Source organism: Aegilops tauschii, chromosome 7 (assembly GCF_002575655.3).
Source record: "Aegilops tauschii subsp. strangulata cultivar AL8/78 chromosome 7, Aet v6.0, whole genome shotgun sequence".
Lineage (NCBI taxonomy): Eukaryota > Viridiplantae > Streptophyta > Magnoliopsida > Poales > Poaceae > Aegilops > Aegilops tauschii.
Window position 1 is genome coordinate 17,840,220 of NC_053041.3, and position 24,395 is coordinate 17,864,614.

The following is a 24,395-nucleotide window of genomic DNA, read 5'->3' on the forward strand; positions in this document are numbered from 1 at the left end:
CTGCTCGGGAAAGAAGCAGCACGTGAATCCCTGATCTCCCCCGGCAGGCCCTGTTGGCAATAAGCCATGTGTGTGTGCATGGCGCGTAGGTGCGCGTGTGTGTATCGCGTATGCATGTCCAGGCTCAAGCCGGAGGCCGGTGTGTGGCCGCGTCCAGCTGAGCAGGAGTAGCGGGGAGCCAGGCAATCTGTTGGAGCTGGCTGTGTAGTGTGCGTAGTGGCGCGCACTATGCGCGCGGCCGGACGAGCAGATCATGCATGCGCAGTGGAGCGCGTGGTGGGCGTGCGTGGTGGGCGTGCGTGGGTTCATGGCCGGTGTGGCTGGCCGTTGAGTGCGTGCGTGCTCCGCCTATATAACCATCCCTTGTACTGCTTGTATGATTGAACCAGCTGAAAAGAGAAAATATTAGGGCGTTCGTGTGCCCGTGGCGGCGTTCGTCGCCGGCAAAACTCTGTGCTGTCTCCTCTGGCTCATCTTCTACCTCCGTCCGTGCGAGAGATAGAGGCCAGTGGCAACAGCAGGCCCTACCCCTTCACCATCGCTCCTACCTCGTTGGTGCACCATATCAGCCTGGCAAAGAAGCTGCATGCGAATCCCAGCCCTTTGGTATGTACCGACGTGACCTAGGGTTCGATCAATCTCATCTTTGGTTTGCCACTTGATTTGATTTGCATTACATTGGATGCAATGTTGGTTTCGATTAAATTTGTTGAGTCTATCTATGTTATACCCGATGCGTAATTGATCACTATGTCATCTAAGAATTTTAGTTCATTTCTTATGCAGATCACAGTAATCTGATTCCCAATGTTGACAGTAATATTAGTCATAGACATGATTTAATATTTCCATGATTCCATCAAAGTACATCTATTTCCAATCTAATATGTTTGTGCTTCTTTGTTAGTATCTAGCATAAATAATGCTATGCAGATGCTTCTGAACTCTAACTTTTTTTCTTCCAAATGCTTAAAATAATAATATAGATCAATCTATATGTTGGTGAGTCAAAATATCCCTCCCTTGCTGGCCAACCATTTTTCATTTTGCTTGAGTTCTATGCTTCAATTTCAACCCTGTGTATAGCATATCTTGTATGGATCTTGTATATAGCATATTTTTAATCCAACCACAGCTGCTACAGAATATGATTGACAAAGCTCTAGGTCTTCCTCCGGGCAATAGGCATGTGATTCTCACAAGCAAGAATGAACCAACACCACACCGGGAGTTCTATACGATTGTTCGAAGCATTGTAGTTGTGGAGTTCTGCTCCTTCTCTCTTCGATTTGTTCATCGGATTTTGCTAACTCCGACACAAGATTATGTACTTCAATTGCAGGAAGCACATAGGAAGTTATTAAGAAGAAGAACCACGCCTCTGGGTAATAGGGTACTTTGTTAATCGACCTTGCGAGGAACATTTCCATCCTTTGAAGCACTGTAGTTGTATAGTTCTTCTCCATCTCTCTTGGATTTGTTCAATGGATTTTGATAACTTCGTCGCATGATTGTGTACTCCAATTACAGGAAGCACATAAGAAGTTAGCAAGCAGTAGCATGGATGTCCATGTGGCGATTTTGTAAGGGACAAGGTTGTCAGAATTCGTGTCACCATGATAGACGGGGTGATGCTTCCTGACCACCACGGAAGCAAATCCCATATTTAACGGAGACACGTATTCATCACTGTGGAAGCATTCCCCATGTTATTTGAAGTGATATTTTTTTCTTCTTCTTTGTAATGAAACAAAACTATATTTGTACAGAAGCAATTCACTAGTCTATGAAAAAAGTATCATAATGATTTGGATGCAAAAAAATATGTATATATACATATATCGGGAATAAAGTCTTCATTATTTTTGTACGAAAGAAAATTTTGGTTTATTTGGAATCAGACTCCAAATTCTATGGAAGAAAATGCTCATTTATTTGGATGCAAATTCAAAATTCTATGGAAGAAAATGCTAATTTCGTTGGATGCAAATTCAAAATTATTTGGAAGCAAATTACTACTTATTAGGATGCGGATACCAGATTCTTTTGGAAGACAACTCACAATTTAATTTGTTTGAAAGAGTCCGTAACAATGGTAAAAAAGGTTTGATGGAAGCACCAAATTGTAAAGTTGGATACAAGGTGTCCACATTGTCCTTAGACGATGCAAAATAATTTTTCATGTTGGATACAAATCATACCAAATTGAAACAATCTCCGGTTTTTATGGAAGCAAATTTTCTAGCCGGTAGAAGCAAAATGAATTGGTATGCTTTAACTGTTAACAGAACATGCATGGTGCTTCCCATCATGAAAACTAACCAATATTATGCACCAGATTCACCCGGTTCGCTACATGCATCGTTTCCCCTAGTACAAATTCGAAAAGCAAGGAGGAAGCATTAAAATGCAGTTGCTAGGGAACAAATCATAATTAGTGCACCACATGCAAACCACCTAGGCCCACATCTCCAATCAGACGTTCCAACTTCAGTCCAACGCTGCATCACTAGTGTTCTGGGAAGGCAACTATCAGTAGTCTGATCGCTAGTACGGCCCATACATAAGTTGTCGGTCGCTTAGTTTAGGCTTCTGCATGGGTTGCACATTTATCTCACCAATATGTAACACCCCATGTATGGGCTGTCACCATGAGGTTTGTACCTGTGTGTGGGCTACAAGATGGGCCAAGGGGTATTCGTGTGTGGGCCTAGTAGGAGTATATGTATCACGCTGTAACACCAAAGAGATTCATGTTTCTCTCAAAAAAAAATACCAAAGGGATTCATGTTGGAGATGAATGAACTCTGAAGCTTTCTCACCTCGCATTCTCTTGTTCCTCAGCCCCTTCTCTGATTCCTCACCCTGATTCTCTTCAAATTATCTAAGACTACCAAAGTGTTCGCCTGATTTGTCCGATCTCGATCCACTCCACGACTGGGTCGTGACAATTGGTAATCAGAGCCACAAAATTTCCTCAAAATTTTTCTTCCGCTGTGTGTTCCTCAACTCTCTCGGCCAGATCCGTAACATCCACTGCCCTGGGTGTGTTTTGCTTCGGTGAATCGCACAAAATCCCTGGGCTAGGTTGGATCGGCTTGGAATGGAGCAACAGCGCCATCCAAACCCTCAGTGCAGAGCCAGGAACACAATAACCACCCTTCCTGCCTACCAGGTGTTCGTCGAAATGTCGAACCACCAAGAGATGTTCACTGGTGGTGTTCTCCGCGTCATTGTGCACCATGTGTACTACCCGGTCAATGAGGAGACATTGCAACAGGTGTGTACAGCGTATGGCGTGGTGAAGATCTCCATGTTCCAGAGAATCCACCATGTGGAGGCGGTGGTTCAACTTTGATCAAGAAGTGGGGCAGCGCGGGCTCTCGCCATGCATGTCCGGTGCATCCAGGAGCATGCCTGCCTCCTTGGCATCGATCCAGGACGTGTCGCCGGAGTACAACCTACACTTGTGCTCGCTGTTTGAACAGAAGCAGACCGCAACCGTGGCCAAGTACACGGCGGTGTTCTGGGAATGCATACAACCCATACTGGATATCAACCCCAACCTAAGCATCAAGAGCTTCATCCACCAGTACATCGAGGGCTTGCAGGAAGATATCCAAGATGTCGTGCGGTCGCGATCTCCATCAAGCATCACTGGTGCTTTGTCCCTTGCGTGGATAAGACAGGATGAAATCGCTGAGGAGGAAGCGATGGCAGCGAAGAAACTTGACGATGACCATGGAGTTCACGTTCTCATGCCTACGGTGATAGTCACGGACGTCTTCCACGAGCTCGTGACCCCAGCAGAGTGCGGTGCAGACCATGGCGTCATTGCCATTGACAACAGTAGCCTTGCTGCACCGATGCCTATCACATGTTTGATGGAGTGTCCGAGTCATGAAGCCACCGTCGACATCTTCGCCGAACCCACAGACTATTTTTTGTGTGATGTGACCACCGTCATGGACATCGCCAGTGTCAGGATACCAACGCCTGCCACCTGCACGACGGATGTTATGACCCATGGCGAGGCCAACAGTTCTGTGGCGGTGCTGCTGGTGGGGAGTATTGACCCCATTTCCCCCATCTCCTCGAGAGGTCACGCCAATGCCAGCGCGACGATCACGTTCCATCCTCGACCTGGACATCATGGTGCTGACAAGGTGTTCGACCCTATGCTTGAGTGACAACATTGGCATGCAGACAGCCGCGTTCCAACTGGATGTGACTCCGAACAACAAGAAACAAGGGCATATGCTCAGGCCATCGCCATGGCCTTCATTCATCCCCGAGCACCCAAGTTCAGCTGGCAGTGGCATCACTGACCCACCACTGACTGCCGCCAGCCTCAGCCTACGGCTTGTTAGAATATTCTGTGAGTCGAGTACATGTCTTGGTCTGATGTTATCTTGGGTCCTCTCTATGTTGGATGTGAATATCTCCTCTGATAATCTGAATCCAGTTGAAGAAAGAGTGGACAATATTATTGATCATCATGCATTTGAAGTCACAATTACTAGACTTCCTGTGTGAAGGTTTGATAGCTTCAGGTTCAAACACAATATCAGGTTCCACAAAAATGGTACCAACAGCACGTGAGGCTATTTGGTATCCAGCTCATGCAGTTAACACTATGTCCCTTGGTGCCTGTGTGTGGGCTACAAGATGGGCCAAGGGGTATCCGTGTGTGGGCCTAGTAGGAGTATATGTATCACACTGTAAAACCAAAGAGATTCATGTTGGAGATGAATGAACTCTGAAGCTTTCTCACCTCGCGTTCTCTTGTTCCTCGGCCCCTTCTCTGATTCCTCACCCTGATTCTCTTCAAATTATCTAAGACTACCAAAGTGTTCACGTGATTTGTCCGATCTCGATCCACTCCGCGATCGGGTCGTGACACAATAGGAGCGAACCAACATGTGGTTGGATGGTTAGAAGATGCACGCATTCATTTCACCAACAGAAGCAAACCAACCTGTGGTTGGATGGTTAGAAAAACAATGGTGTCACTAGCCCACCAGGCTTCAAATACTAGTGCTTGCATTTATTCTGAATTTATTTCAGGATTTCTGGCGATAAGCGTTCAGTGGGTGGAGACGTGTATGTCGGCTACGAAGCACCTACGATGACTTCGTAAAATCTCAAGATGACATGCCGACTCAGTGCTCACAGGAATAGGGTATACGTATGTACGTTCATAGGGGTGAATGTATGCGCGTTTATATAAATGCTTGTGTCTGTACTGTGTTTAAAAAAAATCTCACCGATAGAAAAGAAGAGGGATCTTATGGTACCCTTAAATTATTGGCCACTGTTAGGTGCCGATCAGGCGGCCGAAACATTTGGCTGGTCGCATCTTCCCCATATGATTGAAACAAAACGTAACCGTCAGACCTCAGTCTCTGTTCGTCCCCAACCTCTAATTTTGCCGTCCGTGCCAGCATGTCAGAAAACAGGTTCCACCGTGACACCCTGGAGCTTGCAGCAAGGTTACACATGGTCGCGGCGGAAGGGTGACGAGGTGGCGCACGACCATGGTGTCGGTGACGCGGGAGAGAGGGCTCGCATCTGCGGGAGGGGGGGGGGGGGTATTCTGCTCACAACAAACAAGATTAGGTGCTGGCGTCGGCGTGCTCCTCATGCGGTCGTGCGTGGAAGAAAGATTCAGTGAAGATGCAGGAGGAAGAGGAACCGGTCAAGAAAGAAGATAGGAGGAGCGGGATAAGCGGTTCATGGGCCCCACCGCGTATGGACCTGCGGGAACCCACGTGGTCTGTTGGATCAAGTCATATCTCCAACACCACACGCGCGTACGGCTGAAGCTTCCGCCGGCAGGGAAGGTTTTCCGAAATTATTCTAAGTCGTTCATTATGGTTGATCTTTTTGTCATGGCTAATCCGTACTCCAGGACAACTATCAGGGAGTATGGCCACCAAGGCGATAAGTAAGGCGAAGGGCGAGGATTTCCGCCTGCTGGATCTCCTCCCTCCCTCCCCTTCTGGCGGTCGTGGTGTTGTGGGAGGGAGGGAGGGGCTGATCTTGTCGGTCTGATTTGTTTATAATAGGTTAGTTTTAGCATAGCTCAGTGCTCACAGGGGTAGGGCATTCGTATGTGCGTTCAAAGGACTGGGTGTATGCCCATTTATATAATTTATATAAACACTTGCGTCTGTACTATGTTTAAAGAAAAATCTCAGCAATAGAAAAGAAAAGGGATCTTATGGTATCCTTAATTTATTGGCCACTGTTAGGCGCCGATCAGGCGGCCCAAAGATCGGCCCAAACATTCGGCCGGTCATATCTTCCCCATACGATTGAAACAAAACGTAACCGTCAGACCTTAGTCTCTGTTCATCCCCAACCTCCTGCGTTTGGCAGCATAGTATTTTTTAAGTTTTCACATAATACCATGATATTTTTAGAAACCATGGTTTGAAAATTTTTGATGCGTTTGGTGTAAATAAAAGTTGAAGTTTTATAAACCGTAGTATTCCTAAAACCGTGGTTTTTCTACAGTATTTGAAAAAGAGGTGGCGACCTCTTTTCTCTAAACTGAAAAACACAAGCATCTCATTGCTGTTCTCCTGCTATTTTTTTTCTCACGGGTCCATCTTGTGCCAGCCGCCATATCATCCAGTATATTTTCGAGTGGCGTACCTGACCAGTATGCAGATTGTTTTTTTAGAGATACACGATCGAGACCAAATCCATGAGGCCTCAGAAAATTCCAAGCGTGTTGATGTGCGCGTAGTGGGGTACGATCGATTGCTTCCGCAACTTTTCAGGTCGATGATCAGCCGGCTGTACGGCGCCGCCAGGTTTCCGAACTTGACCAGCGCGTGGTGTACACATCCTTCGTGGAATTGCAGGAGGTAGACGAGGATGTGTTGACATCGTGCATGGCGAGGCCGCATGCAGTCGGCAGCTGTTAGCACAGGCGGATTAATCCGCTCATGCAGCCCGCGTTAATTGTAGCTGAGTTAGGTTTAGCTGTCATCCGTGCGTATCTATCGGTCAAAACTACGTACAAGATAGTGCTGACCAAACACTTCGGTAGTATCGCCAAAACTATGAAAAACAACAGTTTTGAGAAGCCGAAGTATTCATTGCCCGCCCGTTGGAATACCTCAGTTTTGGAACACTATGGTTTTTAAAAAAACTATACCTAGAAGTGCGACATCTGCGGGAAAGAGGGGAGGGGGGGGGGGGGGGGGTATTGTGCTCACAGCAAACAACATTAGGTGTTGGCGCCGTCTGGCGTCGGCAAGCTCCTCATGCGGTCGTGCCTGGAAGAAAGATTCGATGAAGATGCAGGAGGAAGAGGAACCGATCAAGAAAGAAGATACGAGTAGCGGGATAAGCGGTTCATGGGCCCCACCGCATATGGACCTGCGGGAGGACGCGTGGTCTGTTGGATCAAGTCCTATCTCCAATGCCACACGCGCGTACGGCTGAAGCTTCCGCTGGCAGGGAAAGTTTTCCTAAATTATTCTAAGTCGTTCATTACGGTTGATCTTTTTGTCATGGCTTATCCGTACTCCAGGTCAACTATCAGGGAGTATGGCCAGTTGGCCACCAAGGCGATAAGTAAGGCGAAGGGCGGAAACTGCTGGATCTCCTCCCTCCCTCCCCTTCTGGCGGCGGTGGTGCTGTGGGAGGGAAGGAGGGGCTGATCTTGCCGGTCGGATTTGCTGGCGGTGGTGCTTTGGGCCTTTTGCTGCCCTAGCTTGGTCCTGGTCTCGGTGGCATGTTCGTCGGCACCGACAGGTTTGTAGGCTTGGTGTGCTTTCCTCTGGATCGAGGCTCCTGATGTTGTACAGTTCCTCTTCAACGGCGACGGTGTCTCTTTCGGTGCACTGGCTCTATATATAATACAGGTCCTTCGATCGGAGTTTTCCCATCCACGAGATAGCCCGTTCCTTAGAAGGCCAGGCCGGTTTCCGGTGCGAAGCGGCGGCGGCAGTGCGGCTGCACCTCGTTCTGATTTTTTTTCGGAATAACAACAGATATATTCATTAGACAAACATATTACAAAGAGTACAGACGTGGTCATCATAAAAGACATAGTGCACTGGCTCTATATATAGGTCCTTGATCGCAGTCTTCCGGTCCGCGAGGTAGACCGCTCCTTAGGGTGGCGGCCGGACCGCGTCTTGTTCCGGTTGTAGGAGTCGTTTGGTGCTTTTTGGGCCTGTTTGTAGTTTCAGGTTTTTGTGGGGTGCTTTTTGATGATCTTGATCCTTGATAATAGATCGGGTGTCCTCTGCGCATAAAAATAGAGCTAAAATTGTCATCCCTAATTAAGTTTACTATTTTTTGATCCAAATTGTTTAAGCTTATTTCCCCATCCAAATAGTTGCAGTTACACAAAATCCTAGTGTGTGGCCCATGGAGCCCACTTAAGTCATCATTCCATATACTGTTTCTCGGCCATCTTGCATGCCAGCAGCGGCCGACAGCGATGAGGGGATGAGAACTCCATGAATCGCCCCCTGAAGATCATGAAGAACTTCACGCACATCCCCGAATCGCCGAGGTGAAGAAAAGGATAAATACAAGAACTTGACCATTCTGGTTAGTCTTAACAATCCAACCTGTTTCATCTACTTCACAAAAAATTTCCTCATACCACAAAATCTAAGACAACTAACGTGGGAAGAAGGTAATATATCCCATGCTTCTGTTATGCCATGCAGATGTGGCACGGAAGAGCAGTGGCATGCCATGACGGGACTACGAAGACGAATCATGTGCGCATTCGATTGTGAGAGCGGTACTTTAGACATGGCGGAAACCGGAAAAGAAGTCCCGTCGAGAGTGAAGCTGCAGCCGTGGGAGGCTACAGATCATATACTTAATGATGCGCCCATGCAGTTTTTTGAAACGATAGTTCCAGTTTAGTACATTTCAAATATATGGCCCCGTCGTCCTCTGTTGGGACCAAGAGTGACTCTTTGTGCCCGCGTGGGTACAAGAGGCCCTTTTTGTCTTCCTTTTTGGCTGAAAATCACTCTTCCTTCATAGGAAAGCTCAAGAGTGGGTCTTCAGAAGGTGTATTGGTTTTTTTCAAGTCAAATTTGTATATGTTTGACCAAGATTATAAAACAAAATATCAACATCTTCAGCTCAAATTGAATAAAATATGAAAATACTTTTCGTCAAGTATCATGATACAAATTTGGTACCATACATATTGATATATTTTTTTCTCAAAACTTGGTCAAACATGCACATGTTAAACTTTTGAAAAATATAATACACCTTATATTTTGAAACGGAGGGAGTACAATACAGATCCTCCCGGTCTAACTTTTGTGTCACCAGAACAATATTGATGAGTAGAATCCACAGATGAAGAACAACTTGAACCTTGTGTGTGGAGGACGAATTTCACCTTTCAATCTATACTGATCGCCACAAACCTATATCATCTTTAGTGAGAGATTTTCCAATTAATCGCACACATGTACTCATCTAGATGCCACTAAATATCCCAGACATTACCCCTTGTCATATTGTTATTATTGCCGAGGTTGGCAACACTGGGTTCATGTCTGCGAATGGCAAGGGTTATGGTGCGCGCAGCCAGTGACATAATAGGATGAGGGATAATGTCTATGAGGTTGGCAACATCTAGATGTGTAGATGTGTGGACTAAATTGGAATATTCTCACCCAGCGCGATGTAGACTTGCGACGGTTGGTGTAGACTAATTGGCAGGATTCATTCTCCGCGATGTACGGGTCAAGCTATTCTTCATCTGAATGGATTTTTGTTACCGATACAGTCTAGTTGGCGCGAGGGTTTGGCAAGAAGGGGTCCTTCTCAAAGGGGATGTGTTTTTTGAGTGGGGCATTGTGGGTAGCAGCATTTTCATTCACATGGTGAACCAACACTCACTCTTGGGCCATTGTATGAATGACGAGAGCTCTTCGGCCCGAAGGAAGATAAAAAAGACTCTTCGGCCCACACGAGGACAAAGAGGTCCTCTTTTGCCTAATAGAGGACGGCGGGGGCACAAATTTGAAATTTACTAAACCGGAGACATTGTTTCAAAATTTTGTAGCAGCATTTTTTTAAACTCTGTTTTGCGTAGCTAGGGCGTTCAGCCAGGCTTCATGCACAGAGCTGGTGATGGAGCCAGATGAGTTCCGAACGAGCCATGCGATCCTCGTGCATGTTCATTTTGTCAAAGAAATATATAAGAAAATGACTCTGAGGATCTGCATATCATGCCATCTAAGTATGGCGCTATATTTTTCAGATTGTTTATTTATCAACCAGAAAAATATATGCAATACTCATCCATCGTTATATCCCTTTCGCGTCCCTTTATGTACCTATGAAATTCATATTTCTTCAGATTAGTTATTTGTGACATAGCAAATCTTTGGGATTGATACATATAACATTAAATGCATACTATTTCTGATTAGTAATTTGAAACATGGTCAATCTTTTTTATTAATGCATAGAAGAATTAATTGTGGAATTGATGAGACATGTCATGGTGTAGCACATAGGACTTGCATTTCGATGCAGGCAATCAAAATATTTGGTCTTAGATTTTTCTTGCCTTATAATATATTTTTTAATATGTTTTTGATCATTCTTTTAACTATTTCAATTTAACTATGATATTGCCTTTATTTTGTACATTCGAAGTACATGCACAAATAAATTGTGAAGATTATGTATGTAATAGATATCACTAAAAATAATTATATGAATACATGTGGTAGCTAATAAAACATTCACATATCTATGACCGTGTAATAAGTCATGAATCATATTACTATAGACAAACGAATAAATAATAGTGCTGTTTTATCATACTTGGACCTTCCGCTACAGTACCTACTATTATGCTTTCCAAATCCTATAGGTTTGGCCGTTGGATGCTGGTTCATCATCCTATCTTGCTCTGTCCCTTCAAAAGAAAATAACATCATGGAGAATATAGACAACTTCATAGAAAAATGGTGAAGATAGTACCATACAGGAAACTTGCAGCAGTGTTTGCCATAACTGCAGGACACTAGTAGAAAAAGGTCCATTTGTCCCGGTTCATAAGGGCCTTTTGTCCCGGTTTAGGAACCGGGACTAAAAGGTCGGTACTAAAGCCCTAGGCCTTTAGTCCCGGTTCTTACACGGGACAGATGGGCCTCCACGTGGCCGCTGCGGCCAGTCCCGGTTGGTGACACCAACCGGGACCAAAAGGCATCCACGCGTCAGCATTTCAGGGGCTGGGTTTTTTTAAGGGGGGGGGGGGGGGGTTAGGGGGTTTTCGGGGGTTAATTTAGGTGTTTCATATATTGTGTTAGCTAGCTAATTAATAGAGAGAAGTGTCCTCTCTTATCTCCGTGCTTGGTCGATGCTATGTACTATACGTATATAGAGGACTCGACACGCTAGCTAGTAAGCAAATGAAGGAAACAGAAGATCGTCCATACATTTAGAGAGGACTTAGATTGAACTGAGGCAACATGATGTGGTGCATGTTGAAAGTAATACTAATCCTAACTAGATCAAGTTTGGATTGTACTACTTTCAACATGCACCACATGCATGTTGCCTTCACTTCAATCCAATCCATGCTCATTTCATACACAGATATATAATAACTCTTCATGCTCGCATCATGCGTCATCATAATAACAAGTCCTACTAATCATCATCATACAACTTCTACTCATTATTAATAACAAGTCATACGATCATCATCCTGATAGTCATCGAACCAACCCTACTTAATTGTTCTTAGCACATGATCATCAGTATTAGGCAGGACCTAAATACCCTATTTAAGGTAAAATAGCATAAAACAATATAGACCCTGACTCTCCATTATGGAGAATGGAGATCATCCTGTCTCCAATTCTTGCGCGGCGCTTCCTTTTGCTTCCAAGAACCTCCTTACGACTGTCCATACATTGTTTCCATTGTCTGATTAGCATGTCTCCACTTCTTTTAGAAATCCGGTATGGACAGTTGAGATCCGTAGGATGACCTGACTGTATGTTCAAAACATGAAGGCTACCATGCTCATACATCAGATGAGGCACACAATTCTCTGGGATTCTCTGTTGAAAAACATAGTAATAACTTCATAGTTAGCAATGATGTACTAGTTTTAGAAGTATGCAAAAGATGCACGGATGTCGTAATAGTAAAAAATCTTACTAGGGTATCTCCATGGTAGTTACCGTAGTTCAACACGTGCACTAGTGGCACGTATTGACCATAATGTTGAGGAGTTTGATTGTAGATATTGTAATTCTCAATATCAGTACAAAATTCGACCAGATGATTTTTCTCCTTATAAGTTAACTCGGAGCCATCAGTGTAGTAGGTTCTGTCTACCATCTTTCGCACATTCTTTGAACAATCAAAATAAGCTGTCAATGGAAATAAGTTGTCAACTATTTTGAAATAAACAATATAAATTAGCTAATAACTATGTTTGAGAAACTCACATAGCGGTAGAATTGGAGGCGTATCAACAAGGACCCAAATGTCCATATTGTCTTGCTCGATTTCAGGATCACCAAGATCCATGGTGACAAGCATACCCTCATCAAAACCATACATTTTGCAAAATGCTTTCCAATTTTTGCAACCAAAATGGGTTACGCTCTCAGCATTATACAAATTTACTTCAAAATCCACATCATGATGAGTCCTTAGGTGAATTTTCTTTATTTCATAATTTTCATGGTCTTCAAAATCCATCCTCTCCAAGACATAGCGTCTTGCATGGCATGGGATAAACTATACTCGAATTGTAAAAGATGAAAATTACACGTTGAAATAGTTGAAGTCATGCTTAATTATGAAAAAAACACTTGTCGTCGTTGCGGACCGTTTCAACATCGAAGGTCTCCTCGAGCTTAATGCTGAAGCGCCGATCATCGTCCAGGTGAGGCCTGTCGCACAGACCTCGATCGTCGTGGCACCAGCCGCACTCCCCGAGACTTTCGTCGTCCGATGACGACATTTCCTACGTTCATAATTCAAAGATTAAACTAGTACAATTAAATATATGTACTACAAAAACTAAATTAGATCATTATTGTTCATCACGGGTTGACTATCGTTCTGTCGAGTCTTTTCTTGAAAACTCTCAGCTCACGTGGTGTATACATTCGACCGTTGGTGATGGTCGCTCCTCCATTTGTCCCCGAGTGCATTACACCAAAATGTCTAGCACACGGGAACAAAGGAGAAGCGACCCCCACGACAACAGTCGGGATTCTTCGTCCTCTCATATATATATGCATGGTGGAACTCTCCCTCACTGATTCCTCTCTGACATTTGCGACCGTCGGTGATGGTCGTTACTCCTTCTTCCCCTAGTGCATAACAAAGGTCTAGCACCCGGAGAAGAAGGAGAAACGACCCGCACAACAACAGTAGGGCTTCTTCGTCCTCTCATATATGGTGGAGACTAGACAGACTTAAAGTCAACCCGAAATATCGTCTAATTTTCTTTCTAAAAAAGGATTTGGCTGGTCTCACCTCGAGGTCGGAGGGGGTCGGTGACGGGGACAACGACGGGGATGATGGAGGGGGGCTCCTAGATTTCTGTAAAAACAAAAACCCTATAAGCTATCAACTAATCATATCGCAAAATAAAAGTAGTTTTCCAATTTGAGCATTCAATAAGCAAAATCAAATCACAAAATAAAGTAGTATTCAAATTAGGATGCATTCAATTATAAGCAAAACTACATCATCTCTTGCGTCCGTACATCCTCGAATATTATCACTAATACACCTCGAATACTATCATACATATAGCATCGCTAGTACAGCTAGAACCGTAGCGCCCGACGGGTATCGGCGCGGGCGGTGGACACCCAAAGAGAAGGAACCATCATAGGATCGTAGCTCCAGTGAGATCCCTGAAGAAGCTGCTAGGTATTGTCGAACCTGCCCTCCAACGCAACCATGTAGCGACGGACGTGCTCGTCCTTCTCGCTGACACGGTGACGTACCACCTCCGCAGTGTCCGGAAGCCTCGGCACCGTCACAGGCCCACACGACCGCCACCAAACAAGGATCGGGTCAACGACAGGCTGGCTCCTCACCAACCTACGCACCCCGGAAGGTAGCACCTCCCAAAACCAGCCCGACGGAGCCCAGTCCTGGACATGGCCCCTCTGATCAAGCCGGCCTCCGCCGAGTCGACGACGAGGATGCGGGATAAGCATCGACGACGTTGATGCGGGAATAATTGCTTGAACTAAAAAAATAAACTAGTTTTATTAATTTTCTTGCTAAAAATAAACTACTTCTATATATAGTAAAATAAAGTAGTTTTCTTAAATCAACTAGTTCAACTACTAATTAAGCACTTACTCTAAATAAAATAAAGTATTACTTACTAAAAATAAAGTACTTCTATATATAGTAAAATAAATTAATAGTTTTATTAAATCAACTAGTTCAACTATTAAGCACTTGCTATAAATAAAATAAATTAGTACTTACTAAAAATAAAGTACTTCTATATATAGTAAAATAAATTAATAGTTTTATTAAATCAACTAGTTCAACTATTAAGCACTTGCTATAAATAAAATAAATTAGTACTTATTAAAAATAAAGTACTTCTATATATAGTAAAATAAATTAATAGTTATATTAAATCAACTAGTTCAACTATTAAGCACTTGTTATAAATAAAATAAATTAGTACTTACTAAAAATAAAGTACTTCTATATATAGTAAAATAAATTAATAGTTTTATTAAATCAACTAGTTCAACTACTAATTAAGCACTTACTATAAATAAAATAAAGTAGTTTTCCTCTTCTAATTTTTTTTACATCCCCCCTCATGTCATGTCCGACGTCCCCCCTCATCATAAGGAAAAGGAAGAAAAGAGGAAGAAAAGAGAGGAAGAAGGAAGAAGGAAGAAGAAGAAAAAGAAGCAGAGGAAAAAAAATAAGAGTCGGACATGTGATCACATGTCCGACCCTTATTTTTTTCCTCTGCTTCTTTTTCTTCTTCCTCCTTCTTCCTTCTTCCTCTTTTCTTCTTCTTCCTTCTTCCTTCTTCCTTCTTCCTCTTTTCTTCCTTTTCCTAAAATCAATATCTACTAATTACAACCTAAATAGTACATATATGAACAAAACAATTCATCATATATATCATCATCTATGAACAAAAAATCATAATATGAACAAAAAAACTTGTATGAACAAAACAGATCCGACCGCCGGACCGAATGGGGAGGGGCGGCGCGCACCATCGGGGTAGCGCACAGGCGCGGGGCGGCGCGTTGACGCCGAGCTCGGGGCAGGGCAGGGGCGTGGGGCGGCGTGGCGACGGCGAGCTCGGGGGAGGGCTGGCGGGGGCACGGCGGCGGCGCGGACACGGCGAGCTAGGGGCAGGGCAGGGGCGAGGGCGTCCACGCCGAGCACTTGCAGGGGGGCGGCGGCGGCGCGTCGATGGCGAGCTCAGGGCAGGGCGACGGCGTCCGGCAGCCTGGCGGCGTCCTCTCCGCGCGTGTCGTCGGGGCGAACTGCAAGATGCAATCCAAAATTTTCCGAAGTGTTTTCTTATATAGCAAAACCAATGGTCCCGGTTCGTGGCACCAACCGGTACCAATGCCCCCCTTTAGTCCCGGTTGGTGCCACCAACCGGGACCAAAGGTCTCTTTTCAGCAGCCCAAAGGGCGGGAAGCGGCGGCCTTTGGTCCCGGTTGTTGGAACCAACCGGGACGAAAGGGTGGGCATTGGTACCGGTTGGTGCGACGAACCGGTACCAATGCCCCTCTTTGGTCCCGGTTCGTGGCATCAACCGGGACCAAAGGCCTTGTGCTGCCCCGCGTCGCTGCCAAAAGTTTAGTCCCACCTCGCTAGTTGAGAGAGCTCGAGAGTGGTTTATAAGCGCTGCTGCGCCCACCCTCTCGAGCTCCTCTCAACTGCAGGTTTTTGGGCCTAATCTGTAACTATGTGCCTGTGGGCCTACTGGGCCTGCTGCGGGCCTGAATCCTGGCCCATGGATTGGTTTCTAGTCGTATTCAGGCCGTGGTGGCCCAGTAGGTGGCATTTTTTTTATTTTTTTCCCAGTTTTTTTTGTTTTCTTTTTTGCTTTATTTATTTTGTTTTGTTTCTACTTACAACAAAAAACTTATTTATTTTATTTTATTTCTAATTACTTATTTATTTCACTTAATGATAATTCTTTTTGCTTTATGTTATTAAAGTTTATTTTATTTTGTTTCTACTTATATATTTTATTAAAGTTTATATTATTTTGTTTCTAATTACTTATTTATTTTATTTTATGATAATTCTTTTTGCTATTAAAGTTTGGAACAAAAAAGTTCTTTATGAAAATTCTTTTTGCTTTTAATGATTTTATTTTATTGAAAAGCACTGCAAATGAACTCTGAAAAGGTTGAAAGTTCGTATGGTATCATCATTTCACCCACATAGCATGTGCAAGAAAGTAGAGAGGGTTACGACAAAAAAGGGATGCACTTCGTGTACAAAACGGACAATTTCTTTTGAAGTATCAGGGTTCATACGGAAACTCGTATGTTACAACAGGCATTTCAAATGAACTACGAAAAGGTTGAAAGTTGGCATGGTATCATCATACTAGTTCTGGAGAGATAGTCTTTACTTTTTTTTCGCTTGTGTGCTTTGCTTATTGCGCCGTAACCATGGATAATCTCCATCGTTTATCAGGATGCTTGGGTCAGCCTTGACTTTGAAGGGAGGAATTTCATGAAACTTTTCATAATCTTCAGACATGTCTGTCTTGCCCTCCACTCCCACGATGTCCCTTTTTCCTGAAAGAACTATGTGGCGCTTTGGCTCATCGTATGATGTATTCGCTTCCTTATCTTTTCTTTTTCTTAGTTTGGTAGACATGTCCTTCACATAGATAACCTGTGCCACATCATTGGCTAGGACGAACGGTTGGTCACTGTACCCAAGATTGTTCAGATCCACTGTTGTCATTCCGTACTGTGGGTCTACCTGTACCCCGCCTCCTGACAGATTGACCAATTTGCACTTAAACAAAGGGATCTTAAAATCATGTCCGTAGTCAAGTTCCCATATGTCCACTATGTAATCATAATATGTGTCCTTTCCCCTCTCGGTTGCTGCATCAAACCGGACACCGCTGTTTTGGTTGGTGCTCTTATGATCTTGGGCGATCGTGTAAAATGTATTCCCATTTATCTCGTATCCTTTGTAAGTCAATACAGTCGAAGATGGTCCCCTGGACAACGAGTACAGCTCATCACAAACAGTGTTGTCACCTCTGAGACGTGTTTCCAACCAACTGCCGAAAGTCCTGATGTGTTCACACGTAATCCAGTCGTCACACTGCTCTGCGTGTTTGGAGCGCAGATTGTTCTTGTGTTCATCGACATACGGGGTCACCAAGGTAGAGTTCTGTAGAACTGTGTAGTGTGCTTGAGACCAAGAATGCCCGTCCCTGCATATTATTGAGTCCGCTCCTAGCGTGCCTTTTCCAGTCAGTCTCACGTCATACCGCGATTTAGGGAGACCTATCTTCTTAAGGCCAGGAATGAAGTCAACACAAAACCCAATGACATCCTATGTTTGATGGCCCATGGAGATGCTTCTTTCTGGCCCAGCGCGGTTACGTACATATTTCTTTAGGACTCCCATGAACCTCTCAAAGGGGAACATATTGTGTAGAAATACGGGGCCCAGAATGACAATCTCGTCGACTAGATGAACTAGGAAGTGTGTCATGATATTGAAGAAGGATGGTGGGAACACCAGCTCGAAACTGACAAGACATTGCACCACATCACTCCTTAGCCTTGGTATGATTTCTGGATCGATCACCTTCTGAGAGATTGCATTGAGGAATAAACATAGCTTCACAATGGCTAATCGGCCGTTTTCCGGTAGAAGCCCCCTTAATGCAACCGGAAGCAGTTGCGTCATAATGACGTGGCAGTCATGAGACTTTAGGTTCTGGAACTTTTTCTCTGGAATATTTATTATTCCCTTTATATTCGACGAGAAGCCAGTCGCGACCTTCATACTGAGCAGGCATTGAAAAAAGATTTCCTTCTCTTCTTTGGTAAGAGCGTAGCTGGCAGGACCTTCATACTGCTTTGGAGGCATGCCGTCTCTTTCGTCCAAACGTTGTAGGTCCTCCCGTGCCTCCCGTGCCTCAGGTGTATCTTTTGTCTTCCCATACACGCCCAAGAAGCCTAACAGGTTCATGCAAAGGTTCTTTGTCACGTGCATCATGTCGATTGAAGAGCGGACCTCTAGCTCTTTCTAGTAGATAGGTCCCAGAATATAGATTTCTTCTTCCGCATGGGTGCGCGTCCCTCAGTGTCATTTGCAACAGGTTGTCCGCCGGGACCCTTTCCAAAGATTACGTGTAAATCATTGACCATAGTAAGTATGTGATCACCGGTACACATGGCGGGCTTCTTCCGGTGATCTGCCTCGCCTTTGAAATGCTTGCCTTTCTTTCGACATTGATGGTTGGTCGGGAGAAATCGACGATGGCCCAGGTACACATTCTTCCTGCATCTGTCCAGGTATATACTTTCGGTGTCATCTAAATAGTGCGTGCATGCGTGGTATCCCTTGTTTGTCTGTCCTGAAAGGTTACTAAGAGCGGGCCAATCGTTGATGGTTACAAACAGCAACGCGTGCAGGTTAAATTCCACCTGTTTGTGCTCATCCCACACACGTACACCATTTCCATTCCACAACTGTAAAAGTTCTTCAACTAATGGCCTTAGGTACACATCAATGTCGTTGTCGGGTTGCTTAGGGCCTTGGATGAGAATTGGCATCATAATGAACTTCCGCTTCATGCACATCCAAGGAGGAAGGTTATACATACATAGAGTCACGGGCCAGGTGCTGTGATTGCTGCTCTGCTCCCCGAAAGGATTAATGCCATTCGCGCTTAAAGCAAACCATACGTTCCTTGGGTCAGTTGCAAACTGAGCCCAGTATTTTCTCTCGATTTTTATCCACTGCGACCCATCAGCGGGTGCTCTCAACTTCCCGTCTTTCTTACAGTCCTCACTGTGCCATCGCATCAACTTGGCATGCTCTTTGTTTCTGAACAGTCGTTTCAACCATGGTATTATAGGAGCATACCACATCACCTTCGCAGGAACCCTCTTCCTGCAGGGCTCGCCGTTAACATCACCAGGGTCATCTCATCTGATCTTTTACCGCAATGCACCGCATACCGGGCATGCGTTCAAATCCTTGTACGCACCGCGGTAGAGGATGCAGTCATTAGGGCATGCATGTATCTTCTCCACCTCCAATCCTAGAGGGCATACGACCTTCTTTGCTGCGTATGTACTTTCGGGCAATTCGTTATCCTTTGGAAGCTTCTTCTTTAATATTTTAGTAGCTTCTCAAATCCTTTGTCAGGCACTGCATTCTCTGCCTTCCACTGCAGCAATTCCAGTACGGTACCAAGCTTTGTGTTGCCATCTTCGCAATTGGGGTACAACCCTTTTTTGTGATCCTCTAACATGCGATCGAACTTCAGCTTCTCCTTTTCACTTTCGCACTTTTCCCTTGCATCAACAATGACCCGGCGGAGATCATCATCGGGCACATCGTCTGGTTCCTCTTGATCTTCAGCTTCCCCCGTTGCAGCATCACCGTATTCAGGGGGCACATAGTTGTCATCGTCCTCTTCTTCTTCACTGTCTTCCATCATAACCCCTATTTCTACGTGCTTCGTCCAAACATTATAGTGTGGCATGAAACCCTTATAAAGCAGGTGGGCATGAAGGACTTTCTGGTCAGAGTAAGACCTCATATTCCCACAATCAGGGCATGGACAACACATAAAACCATTCTGCTTGTTTGCCTCAGCCACTTCGAGAAAATTATGCACGCCCTTAATGTACTCGGAGGTGTGTCTGTTACCGTACATCCATTGCCGGTTCATCTGCATGCATTATATATAATTATGTGTGTCAAAAACCATTACAAAACATACAAGTAAGAAAAATCAATAATAAAAGTAAGAAAAATTAGACAAGTAGCTATCTAATCATACAAGTAAGAATTTTTTTCTTTCAGAAAGAAGATAAGAATTAACAAGAGGCTCACCATGGTGGTGCCGGCAACGAGATCGGTGCGGTCGATCGACGACGGTGAAGACGGGGACGGGACGTGATGGCCCGGTAAATCTAGAAAAATCTTGAGGAAAATGGAGTTTCGAGGTCGAGCTTCGAGAGGAGAAAGCTTAACTAGTGTGGTTCGGGCATTTCATCGAACACCTCATGTGCATAGGAGGTGAGCTAGAGCACCACAAAGCTCTCCCCTTGCCGGCCAGCAAAACAGATCAATGTGGTGCTCTGCTCGCCGGCGAGGGGGTATATATAGGCAACTCATTTGTCCTGGTTCGTGGCACGAACCGGGTCTAAAGGCCGTCCTTCTGTCCCGGTTCGTGCCACGAACCGGGACCAATGGTTGTGGGCCAGGAGCGAGGGCCATTGGTCCCGGTTCGTACCACGAACCGGGACAAATGGGCCCAGACGAACTGGGACCAATGCCCACGAGCCCCCGGCCGGCCCCATGGGCTGAAGAACCGGGACAAATGCCCCCATTGGTCCCGGTTCGTGTCAGAACCGGGACTAACGGGCTGGCCAGGCCTCAACAAAAGCCCCTTTTTCTACTAGTGGGAGGATAGCTAGGTGGTTACAAAAGGGCTTCAGTCTGCTAACAACCGCCAGCAACTTGGGTTCGCCATGGATAGTAATCTAGTGACACCACTGAATTATATACTTGGGCAATTTTCTGTGTTACTGTTATATTACTAATTAACAAATAGTATATCTTATCAGAATCTCAATGACGTGGCAGTCTACTCAGTGATATCTCTGCATATAAAGTATATTGCACGATTTAATCATAATCTTATTGACAGAAGTACGGCCAGTGAACAGGTTTCATGACCAATGTGTGGTGAACATAAATCTAATGAGAACTAACCATCAGGCTTTCAGATTATTATAAAATAAATTATGCAACTTCCAGACTCTTTGATACGAACTGTCTAATCACTCTGTATATCATCTGAACAAAAACACACTTCAAAAATAGCGATGTACATAACCACAAACTGCTAACTTCTTATATAAGTAGATAATGAGACATATATACCTGAATCAATTTTCTTGCTAATCTTAAACTACTTACTTAAGTTTCATTGCATGTATTTAAGAATAACATACACACTTTCTTATTTTTTCTGTATTCTATCACTGTTGGTGTACTAAAGTAGGGGCATTCCTTTGTACCCCTTTACTTGTGCACGGACAGTCAGAACCGCGCCCACGGCCACGCTAAGCAGAGCAGAGGAGGGAAACCGGGAAGAAGCCAAAGCACAAGACGGCCAAGGCAACGCCAAGACCGGGAACACAAGAGGGCAAGGAGGCGAGGTAGACTCCCTCGGCAAGGTTCTTGCCGAGGCAGCCTCCGCAGCCCCGGCAAGGGCTTTGCCGGGGCAGCCTGCCCTATGCCAATAGAGCGAGCCTCCCTTGAGCCCATGATTTCTGACCCCACCAACCACATTGTAACCAGGGCTCGGGAGGCACCCCCGTGGTGGCATGCAGATCTTTGTCAAGATCATAAACACACAAGATCAGATGAAGACCAAAAGACGGCGACCCTCGGCAGGATCCTAGCCGAGGAGATCCATAAGACCCCCGGCAAGCGTCTTGCCGGGGACAACTGCGACGCCACGGCAAGACCCTTGCCGGGCCCCCGGCAAGGCCCTTGCCGAGGGCGCCAGCAGGGCTACTGCCAGATCCGCACCAGCCAAGGCTCCGCCGCCATTCGCATGCAGCTGCCAGCCCAACCAGCTGGGCAAGCACCTGCGTGGCAACACGCGGCTTCCAGACCGACTAAGCAAGCACCTATGTGGTGGCATGCAGATCTTCGTGAAGACCCTGCCACCGCGCCACCTCAGCAGCCTGCCTGCCTACATGGTACCGCACGCATCGCTGGCCTGGGCGCGTGTCGAAGCGAGACGGAGCGGCGACGGACGGGCCGGGCCTCTTTCCTGTCCCCGATAAAGCTAATGGACACCTAAGTAGCGCATTTAATGCACTTTGTCCCGTAATGCTAGGCGATAAGCTCGCAGACTGTACGCCTTTCCATCTCCTGTGTGCCACTGTGGCAACCCCTTTTCGACTATAAAAGGAGCCCCGAGGCATACTGGAGAGGGATTCGGCTCTTTGGAACTACGCAGCCACCGTAGCTAGTTCGAAAGCTCAAGAACACTGAATACACCCACGAAAGCAGGACTAGGGTATTACGCATCCTCGCGGCCCGAACCTGGGTAAACGATCTTTGTGCTGGCTCCTGGACCTGCTCTTCTTACAACCCCGCGCCTGCCGACCGTAGAAGGGATTCCAGTGATCCCATAGGAGTCGTTCCCACCGACATCTTTGGCGCGCCAGGTAGGGGGGTGCAGTCGTGAGAATCTGGTCTAGCAGTTCTTCATCACCATGGCTCCCAAGAAGAAGACGATCACGGCGATCGGCTCGTCGGGGGCCGAGCGGCCCGCACCAGTGCGGGCGAGCAGCGGACCGGTCGCGCACAGAACCCGAGCCACGGCCCGCGAGCACCAGCATCACCCCGGCAGTAAGAGCCTGGCGAGCGGCGTCGTTCGTGCGCCAGACGACGAGCTGCATGCCGCCAGATCCAAAGACGGGTCTGGGCCCCCCTTAGGCGACGCGGGGCCCTCCAGGGGCGTCGCTGTGCCCCCTACAGGCGGCACAACGACCTCCAAGACACCCACCCGGCGCCCACAGCGCGCTCTTCCCATGGTCTGCGCGACGAGCAGCGTCACCATGCCGGTGACCCTAGACACTGCCGCGGGAAGAGCCCTGTGCATCGTCCGCGAGATGAAGGAGTTCAGCATGCCCGCCAAAGTGCTGGCGAAAATGGCACGCGGCCGCTGGGCCGTGATAGAGCTCCTTCTAACGTGGTTAGAAGTCGAAGCGCGCCACGGTCCACGCAGCTGTCGCCACCACCCACGCCAGCAGAAGCTTTGGCGCGCGCGCAGCTGCTCCTTGACTTCCCTCCTGCTGCGGAGAAGCTCGATGAGTGGAGGGCCACCATCCGGAGCCTCGTCGCTGTCGCCAGTAAAAATGATCCACGACCGGCGGGGCCCTCGGGCCGGTGCTCCGTCGAGCCACCGCATGTCAGCGGTGGGAGGACCGGGGGAGCTGCAGCCACAGTACACTCTCCTCCCCCATGCCAGCTGCCGCCGGTGTCGATCCGTCGTGACAACGCATGTGATAACATTTCCATCGCGTCGTATGACCCACGGACCCACCGCGACCAGCGCCAAGTTCTTCGAGAACGAGCCCACGAAGATGCTCGAGCCACTATCGAGCGCCGGCGTGATACACGCCACCAGTCGGATAAGCGAGCGGGAGCCGCTATGGACCACCCAGCACCGGGGGGCTCCGGCGGCCTACCTTACGAGGTGGCTTGCCCAGCCTTTACCCGTGAGCTGCGGCAGTTCCAGTGGCCGTCCCACCGCACATTCAAGCCCGACGTCGGTGAGAAGTACAATAGCAAGACCCATCCGTCAGAGTTCCTCAGCATCTACACCATCGCGGCGCAAGCTGCCGGAGCTCGCGATGACAAGGTGCTTGCCAATTACTTCCCATTGGCACTGAAGCCCAACGTCATGTCTTGGTTGATGCACTTGCCGGCGGATTCCATTTCTTCTTGGTCGGATCTGTGCCATGAGTTCGTTGGTGCCTTCACCGGAGGCCACCAAGCTCATGGCCAGGCCAGTGATTTGCATATCATTCCCCAGAAGGAAGGGGAAACCCTGTGCAAGTACATCCAGAGGTTCAGCCGGGTGCTGTACAACATCCCCGATCTTCATCCCGCCGCCGTGATTAGCACGTTCCATCAGAACATGCACAACCGCAAGATGCGCGAGGAGCTGGCGATGAACAAGGTTAAGGATGTGGCTGAACTTTAAGTTTTTGCCGATAGGTGCGCTCGGGCTGAAGAGGGAAGGAAGTACCCCGGCGAGGACGCCGACGTGGAAACCGACTCTACTGATGAAGACACCGCCGCCCCGACGAAGAAGGGTCGGCGTCGCAACAGGAAACGCAAGGGCAAGACCGTGGTTGCCGTCGAGGGATCCGACAGCACCGGCGCCGCCAAAAAGGCCAAGGCAGACGACCCCGACAAGGAAATTGTCGGGTGCGCCGCTTGCCGGGCCTTGGCGGCTGCCGACAAGCCGAGGGGCTCCGACAAGCAGTATTGCAAGATCCATCGCACAAAGGGCCACGACCTCCATAACTGCTGACAGGTCGAGCTGCTAGCCGAAAAGCAAAAGGCCGAGAATGAGAGGCGGG